Source organism: Eleutherodactylus coqui, chromosome 13 (genome assembly GCF_035609145.1).
Source record: "Eleutherodactylus coqui strain aEleCoq1 chromosome 13, aEleCoq1.hap1, whole genome shotgun sequence".
In the NCBI taxonomy this organism is placed as follows: Eukaryota; Metazoa; Chordata; class Amphibia; order Anura; family Eleutherodactylidae; genus Eleutherodactylus; species Eleutherodactylus coqui.
This window is the reverse complement of record NC_089849.1, coordinates 12,129,107-12,139,442: the sequence shown is the minus strand read 5'-3', so window position 1 is coordinate 12,139,442 and position 10,336 is coordinate 12,129,107.

The window sequence follows — 10,336 nt, the reverse complement described above, 5'->3', positions numbered from 1 at the left end:
CATTATTGTACCGCTCTCCACCATGCTTCACTGCTGCCTCCAGACACTCATTATTGTACGGCTCTCCCCCATGCTTCACTGCTGCCTGCAGACACTCATTATTGTACCGCTCTCCCCTATGCTTCACTGCTGCCTCCAGACACTCATTATTGTACCGCTCTCCACTATGCTTCACTGCTGCCTCCACTCATTATTGTACCGCTCTCCACCATGCTTCACTGCTGCCTCCAGACACTCATTATTGTACGGCTCTCCCCCATGCTTCACTGCTGCCTGCAGACACTCATTATTGTACCGCTCTCCCCCATGCTTCACTGCTGCCTGCAGACACTCATTATTGTACCGCTCTCCCGCATGCTTCACTGCTGCCTCCAGACACTCATTATTGTACCGCTCTCCATCATTCTTCACTGCTGCCTCCAGACACTCATTATTGTACCGCTCTCCCCCATGCTTCACTGCTGCCTGCAGACACTCCTTATTGTATAGCTCTCCCCCATGCTTCACTGCTGCCTCCAGACACTCATTATTGTACGGCTCTCCCCCATGCTTCACTGCTGCCTACAGACACTCATTATTGTACCGAGCCCTTGGGGAGTCTAGCAGCCAGGGGAAGAGAAGAGAATGGGGCTGAGGACCGAGCCCTGGGCGACCCCAATAGCAAGGGAGAGAGCAGAGAAGGGGGCCAAGGACTGAGCAATGGGGAACCCCAACAGCAAGGGGAAGAGAAGAGGATGGGGCCGAAGACTGAGCCCTGAGGGACCCCAACAGAATGGAGGAACAAAAAGGGAGGGGGTATTTGGTATAATTGGTTAATCATACACCGGACGAGAATCCTACTAAATCCCTGACTGTGTGCGAGTGTCCCTGGAAGAACTGTTGTTGTTGTAAAGGTAAAGGTCGTCACCCCAAATACTGATGGGCTTTACATTTCTCTTTTGTTCAGTCACTTTGTATTTTGTTTATTAGCAAAAAATAAACTATTAACCCTTCGATTTCTGAAAGCATTCATACTTTGCAGCATTTTTTCCACACCTGCCTAAAGTTGTATACACAGTATATAGCTTATGTTTTTCATTGATAATACATGACATATTACTTTACTGATCTTACTTTACGCTCCAGTCACATCCAAAGCTGCATTCACAATTCTGAAATCTGCTCAGTTATGTAATGGTAAGGAGATTTGTTTTTTAGGAAAGCTGGGTAATAACCCCTATAAATTCTGTAATGGGGGCTCTTTGCAATCCCTGGCAGAGAATGGGCATCTGGGATGTTACATTGCGGTACCTCAGTCTGACATCAGAGTTGTGATGGTGTCACCGCTGTCTGCGTAGGACTGTGATGGGCCAATTTGCACTTAAACAAAGCAGCTGTCAGGTGGAAGTGACATGCAATAAAAGGTCCCATGGGACACCCCGATCCTCCCGTGGGGCTGCTGGTGGGTGGCTGCTTTGTAAGTAATAGTGTCATGTGTGCGGGGGACGGAGCTAATATTAGGAGGATCACGCAGGGATGATCTTTCATGCTCCCCAATTACTGTGGAACGCTTTATCTCATACTGGTAACCAAACATTGTTGTTTTTTTTTTTAAATGGGGGCATCCAAAATTTTTGGCGCCCATCCCAGAGATTGCAAAAAATCCTTTGCCAATTATACTTACTTTTTGCCCTTCCTATATCACCTGTTTTCACATAGGGCGGTGAAGGGGTTAGTGATAGCATTCCTGGAGTATTCCTAGTGGTCTAGCAGGTTTATATCTCTGGTGGTAAGGGAATTACTAGGCATCTATGGTTCTTTAGGGCTTAAAGGGTAGGTCTAGTTATATACCATTGATGGCTTATCCCCAGGATAGTAGATCAGTAGTGGTCTGTTGCCCGGGAGCCTTGCCAATCAGCAGTTCTCTGAGCCACTGCTCAGCTAGTTTATTTCTGCAGGAAGCAGACAGCTCCATTCTCGCTGCAATGGCTAACTTTTGTGTTACAGGCTATACACTTCAATGGGATTGTGGCCTGCAATACCAATCCAAGCCACTACAGTAAGAACAGAGCTGTCTGCTTCCTACAGAAAGTACCTCAATAAATTAGCGCATCAAACAGTTAATCGGTGGAGGTCCCAGGTGACGGCCCCCAGTCTATATACTATTAATGACCTATTGATAATTTTTTCTTCTGTAGATATGCAAGAAATTAGAAAAATGCTGAGTCTTACGAAACCACAGCAGGTCTATGTTATGGATGCTGCACGGAAATGCAGCAGATTTCTCCATAGACGACATAAAAACTGCACCAAAATCTGCAAATACACTTTAGTTGCAGTTTTTGCAGTTCTTCAGTTGCAGAAATGCACTGAAGCCGCTCGGAAATCTGTGTTTGTGGATATTTGAAAATATAGTCAGTGTGACCTCAGTGCAAGAACTAGCGCAACCAGAGCGCAGAGGCGCAACACGATCCGCAGCGGAAAATTCACACATAAAAACGCAATTACATGTACAAGATCTGCAACCTAAACCGCAGCCAATACCGCAAAGTCGTTAACTCTGCCGATCTGCGGAAATCCAACAGAAATTCCACAGAAGATTTTACGCAGCTCCGACCCCCTGTGTGAAGGTAGATTTAGGCCGCTCTCACACAGGCTGTTTTTACCACGTATAACATGCATAGATTTTCCGCGCGTGATACGCGGGAACTAACGCACAGCACTTGTAATGCGCACAAAAAAATACAACATGCTCTATACGTGCCCAGATAGTGTATATGGATTTGTCAGCACACACTACTACACGATGTACTATGAGCTCCCCGCATGGAAGAGCAGCCTTATAGTAAACCCTGTAATATTCCCAGGTGATTTACTAGGGTGCGAAGGGGTTAATGCACTGATAAAGGGCAATAAAGAGATTAAAACATACATTGGGGGTTTCATTTAAAATCATATAGAGCCGCTATTGTGTGTTAATTCCATACTAGATTTTATAGGGGTTGGAGCTCTATTTTTCTGATACAGCGCTCCAAATCCTCTGCAAAGAGCCAGTTACATAATACATGTCTTACTTCCTGCAGTCACCCCTAGGAGGAGATCACTGTATATGATTTATTTAGTGCCCACTAGGGTGAGCCCATTGTATACAGATTTATACTGCCATTACTAGGAGGAGCTCACTACATGCAGATATATACAGCCACCACTAGGGGGAGCTCACTACATACAGATATATACAGCCACCACTAGAGGGAGCTCACTACATGCATATATATATATATATATATATATATATAGCCACCACTAGAGGCAGCTCACTACATGCAGATATATATACAACCACCACTAGGAGGAGCTCACTACATGCAGATATTTAAAGCCACTATAAGGAGCTCACTACATACAGATATATACAGCCACCACTAGAGGGAGCTCACTGCATACAGATATATACAGCCACCACTAGGAGGAGCTCACTACATGCAGATATATATGCAGCCACTGCTAGAGGGAGCTCACTACATACGGATATATATATATATATATATATATATATATATATATATATATATATATATATATATATATATATATACACAGCAACTACTAGAGGGAACTCACTACATACAGTTATATACAGCCACCACTAGAGGGAGCTAACTACATACAGATATATGCAGCCACCACTAGAGGGAGCTCACTTTATACAGCCACCACTAGGAGGAGCTCACTACATGCAGATATATATAGCCACCACTAGAGGGAGCTCACTGCATGTAGATCTATAGACAGCCACCATTAGGGGGAGCTCACTACATGCAGATATATAAAGCCACTACTAGAGGGAGCTCACTACATGCAGATACATATACAGCCACCACTAGAGGGAGCTCACTACATGCAGATATATATACAGCCACCACTAGAGGGAGCTCACTACATGCAGATATATAAAGCCACCACTATAGGGAGCTCACTACATACAGATATATATGCAGCCACTACTAGAGGGAGCTCACTAAATGCAGATATATATACAGCCACTACTAGAGGGAGCTCACTACATGCAGATATATATATACAGCCACAACTAGAGGGAGCTCACTACATTCAGATATATATACAGCCACTACTAGAGGGAGCTCACTACATGCATATATATATATATATATATATATATATATATATATATACACACAGCCACAACTAGAGGGAGCTCACTACATGCAGATATATACAGCCACCACTAGAGGGAGTTCACTACAGGCAGATATATACAGCCACTAATAGAGGGAGCTCACTACATGCAGATATATATACAGCCACTACCAGGGAGAGCTCACTGCATACAGATATATACAGCCACCACTAGAGGGAGCTAACTGCATACAGATATATGGAGCCACCACTGGAGGGAGCTCACTGCATACAGATATATACAGCCATTACTAGTGGGAGCTCACTGCATACAGCTATATACAGCCACCACTAGGAGGAGCTCACTACAAACAGATATATATGCAGCCACTACTAGAGGGAGCTCACTACATTCAGATATATACAGCCACCACTAGGAGGAGCTCACTACATGCAGATATATATACAGCCACCACTAAAGGGAGCTCACTACATTCAGATATATATACAGCCACTACTAGAGGGAGCTCACTACATGCAGATATATACAGCCACCACTAGAGGGAGCTCACTACATGCAGATATATACAGCCACCACTAGGAGGAGCTCACTAAATGCAGATATATATATATATACAGCCACTACTAGAGGGAGCTCACTACATGCAGATACATATACAGCCACTACTAGAGGGAGCTCACTACATGCAGATATATATACAGCCACAACTAGAGGGAGCTCACTACATGCAGATATATATACAGCCACAACTAGAGGGAGCTCACTACATTCAGATATATGCAGCCACCACTAGGAGGAGCTCACTACATTCAGATATATACAGCCACCACTAGGAGGAGCTCACTAAATGCAGATATATATACAGCCACTACTAGAGGGAGCTCACTACATGCAGATATATATACAGCCACTACTAGAGGGAGCTCACTACATGCAGATATATACAGCCACAACTAGAGGGAGCTCACTACATTCAGATATATACAGCCACCACTAGGAGGAGCTCACTACATGCAGATATATACAGCCACCACTAAATGGAGCTCACTACATTCAGATATATATACAGCCACTACTAGAGGGAGCTCACTACATGCAGATATATACAGCCACCACTAGAAGGAGTTCACTACATGCAGATATATACAGCCACCACTAGAGGGAGTTCACTGCATGCAGATATATATATATACAGCAACTACTAGAGGGAGCTCACTACATGCAGATATATATACAGCCACTACCAGGAAGAGCTCACTGCATACAGATATATACAGCCACCACTAGAGGGAGCTAACTACATACAGATATATGGAGCCACCACTGGAGGGAGCTCACTGCATACAGATATATACAGCCACTACTAGTGGGAGCTAACTGCATACAGATATATACAGCCACCACTAGAGGGAGCTAACTGCAATCAGATATATGGAGCCACCACTGGAGGGAGCTCACTGCATACAGATATATACAGCCACTACTAGTGGGAGCTAACTGCATACAGATATATACAGCCACCACTAGAGGGAGCTAACTGCAATCAGATATATGGAGCCACCACTGGAGGGAGCTCACTGCATACAGATATATACAGCCACTACTAGTGGGAGCTAACTGCATACAGATATATACAGCCACCACTAGAGGGAGCTAACTGCATACAGATATTTGGAGCCACCACTGGAGGGAGCTGACTGCATACAGATATATACAGCCACTACTAGTGGGAGCTAACTGCATACAGATATATGGAGCCACCACTAGAGGGAGCTAACTGCATACAGATATATGGAGCCACCACTGGAGGGAGCTCACTGCATACAGATATATACAGCCACTACTAGTGGGAGCTAACTGCATACAGATATATACAGCCACCACTAGAGGGAGCTAACTGCATACAGATATATGGAGCCACCACTGGAGGGAGCTCACTGCATACAGATATATACAGCCACCACTAGAAGGAGCTCACTACATGCAGACTAGTAATTATTAGGAACTTATAGTCCCAGTGTTTCTGGTAGCACATCACACACACAGCAGCTTGATTACCACAAGACAACATGGCGTGGCTCCTCCCACAGCAGTGACATCACCACAGGTCCTTCAGCCCACCGGTCTCTGTGGTAGGTCAGTGTGTTCAGCTCTACACCTGGTGACATCCCACCGCCAGACCCCATTGTCAGCTCTACACCTGGTGACCTCCCCCCACCAGGCCCCGTTATCAGCTCTACACCTGGTGACATCCCCCCGCCACCAGACCCCGTTGTCAGCTCAACATCTGGTGACATCCCCCCACTAGACCCCTTTGTCAGCTGTATACCTGGTGACATCCCCCCACCAAACCCCGTTGTCAGCTCTACACCTGGTGACCTCCCCCCACCAAGCCCCGTTGTCCGCTCTACACCTGGTGACATCCCCCCCGCCACCAGACCCCGTTGTCAGCTCAACACCTGGTGACATCCCCCACTAGACCCCGTTGTCAGCTGTACACCTGGTGACATCCCCCCACCAAACCCCGTTGTCAACTCTACACCTGGTGACCTCCCCCCACCAGACCTCTTTGTCAGCTCTAAACCTGGTGACCTCCCCCCACCAGACCCCATTGTCCGCTCTACACCTGGTGGCATCCCCCCACCACCAGACCCCGTTGTCAGCTCTACACCTGGTGACATCCCCCCACCACCAGACCCCGTTGTCAGCTCTACACCTGGTGACATCCCCCCCCCACCAGAACCCGTTGTCAGCTCTACACCTGGTGACATCCCACCGCCAGACCCAATTGTCAGCTCTACACCTGGTGACATCCCCCTAAAAGACCCCATTGTCAGATCTACTCCTGGTGACATCCCACCACCAGACCCCATTGTCAGCTCTCCACCTGGTGACATCCCCACACTAGACCCTGTTTGTCAGCTCTACACCTGTGACATTCCCCCACCAGACCCCGTTGTCAGCATAACAAGCATATGCCTGTGTGAACGTGACAGCATGATGAGCATGTACCTGTGTGACTGAATGAGTATGACTAGTATACTCCTGTGTGAGTATATAAACATGATGAGCATACACTTATGAGAACATGTCAAGCATACACCTGTGTGACTGTATGAGCATGACAAGCCTACGCCTGTGTGACTATATGAGCATGACGAGCATACCCCTGTGTGACTGTATGAGCATGACGAGCATACCCCTGTGTGACTGTATGAGCATGACGAGTCTACGCCTGTGTGACTATATGAGCATGACGAGCATACCCCTGTGTGACTGTATGAGCATGACAAGCCTACGCCTGTGTGACTGTATGAGCATGATGAGCATACCCCTGTGTGACTGTATGAGCATGACGAACATACCCCTGTGTGACTGTATGAGCATGACGAGCATACCCCTGTGTGACTGTATGAGCATGACGAGCATACCCCTGTGTGACTGTATGAGCATGACGAGCCTACGCCTGTGTGACTGTATGAGTATGATGGGCATTTACCTGTTTGACTGTTGAACACGATGAGCACACATCTGTGTGACTGCATGAGAATGATCAGCATATGCCTGTATGACCATGTGAACATGAAGATCATACATGTTTGTGAACATAATGAGAGGTTGCCTGCATAACTTCATGAACATGATGAACATACACCTATGTGACTGTAAGAACGTGACAAAAATATGTCTGTGACTGTGTGCCGTGATGAGGCTACCTGTGTGATCATGTGAACATGACAAGCATATGCCTGTGTGACCACATGACAAGCATACGTCTGTGTGAGTATATGAACATAATGAGTGTACACTCATGTGAACATAACAAGCATACGCCTGCGTGACCATATGTGTTAAGCCCAGTTCACAAAAGAACTCAGGGACTCAGACAGAACATGGAAAACTGCAAACTGGACTCAAGGACAGATATACCACAAACACAGAGGAGGGGCCCAAACGACACGTATACCTCCCACCTGGAACGTGTACATTGTGTTATGTCTAGTCACTCCTACCTAAATCGTGGGCATACTGCTACATCATTCATACTCATGAACTGGCAAAATTCCGTCATAACTCAGAAACAGCGGACATAGCTCACAGACAGACCTAACACACTGACTGAAAAATGCCCAAAACGTGACCCAGCATATCTGCACCCATAAACAGATAGATATGATGTAAGGTATTGGGTCGTATTTTGGCCAAGATACTTAAACCCACTTCAAGGGTCCTCATTTTCTTGCGGGTCCTTACTCTAATGAGACAACTTCCATATGAAATTTGCCTGCATGTGGGGCGATCATTCCAACAAGGACGTCCCAAGGAGAAAACCACACCCAGCCATCTCAATCACCCCCACCTGTGGGGCTGCGCTGATGGAAACCCATGTACAACCATAGATCCCAGCCAGCACACCCCAACAATACCTCCCCCTTAAAGAGGGGGCTATGAAGACACAGGCACCCAACACAGGGATCTGAGACCCGGGGGATTGGCTGAATGGAGAAATCTACACCCAGCCATCTCAATCACCCCCACCTGTGGGGCTGCGCTGATGGAAACCCATGTAGAACCACAGATCCTAGCCAGCACACCCTAACAATACCTCCCCCTTAAAGAGGGGGCTTTGGAGACACAGGCACCCAACACACAGGGGTCTGGTGCAAAAGGCAAGGTGGATCATCATGACACGTCCAAACCGGATGCGCTAGTTCTGAACCAGAAATACTACTTAAAAGTAGATAGAGAACAAGTCTCATAAGCAGACATATACAACAAACAAAATGACGTACAGGACTTATCCATACAGGCCTAGCACAGTTTTACACGCATGGCAGATAAGGAGAGGTAAAGCCCCATTTAGACACAACGATTATCGCTCAAAATTCGCTCAAAAGCCGTCTTTTAAGCGATAATTTTTGTGTCTAATTGTGCCCATCTTTCAGTTTTCTGCCGAATGACAGTTTTCAGTTCTGCTTGAAAACCATTGTTCAGCAGAACAGCTGATAAGCAGGACCGCAAGCTGTGTTCTGCCAGTGGAGATGTGATAACAGCTGATAACATTGTTACATCTGTTCTCAGTTCTCACCCTTGCCAGCAGAACAGTTGATTAGCAGGACCACATGCTGTGTCTGCTGTCCATGGTGCTGAATTCTCCAAGGGGAGCCTGAGGCTGAACAATACAGCTAATTACATCCTTCTTCCTGTAATCTTCAGTCTCTAACCTTCAGTATATATAATTCTTGCCTTTATATCTTCCTCTCTTAATACGTTCCTTCATTCTATATCCTTTTCTAGTTACTGTTATCTAAACTGAATCCTTTCTTCTCTGCTTTGTTTTAATCATTTTCCTTCGTACCATTCTGTTATGTCTAGTCACTGCTACCTGAGTTAGTGTACATTCCGCTACTTCATTCACACTCATGAACTGGCGAAACTCCGGCAGGACAAACACTTCCCACCTAGAGCATGCGCATTCTGCCATGGACAGTTCATACAGGAACTCCGGACTCAGGAACTCAGACAGACTCTGTTACATTCACATAACAGGAAACCAGGCAGTATACAGAAACTGCGAAACAGACTTCACACTCGCAAACTCCAAACAGCAAACTCAAACAGAAATGCAGAACTGAGAGTTGGACTACATACTTGCGGACCGGCATAACACATTGACTGACAAACTCCTAAAACACGACTGAGCATACCTGCATGCATAAACAGATGTAAATAGATACAATGCAAGGTATTGGTTCGTATTTTGGCCAAGATACTTAAGCCGGCGAGCCCACTTCAAGGGTTTTCATTGTCTTGTGGGTCCCTACTCTTACACACAACTTCCAAATGAAACCTGTCTGCATGCAGGGCGATCGTCCTGACAGGGGCAGCCCCGCACCAGAACCTAGAAACCTACCTAGATGACAAACAAAACACACAGGACTAAACGCAGCTCACACCAACATACCAGGGATTTGCATATGGCATCGAGCACCATGCACCCTGAACAGGACTGTCCACACTTCATGTCCGGTACCCTGCACAGACATGCAGGAACAGGACACTGTTCACACTGAACAACAGAGGAAAGCCCAGCTGCCTCTAGCAGAGAAGCTGGTATATATGAGCAGCAGACCTGAGGGATCGGCTGGCTGGAGAAATCCACACCCAGCCAGCTCAATCAACCCCCACCTGTGA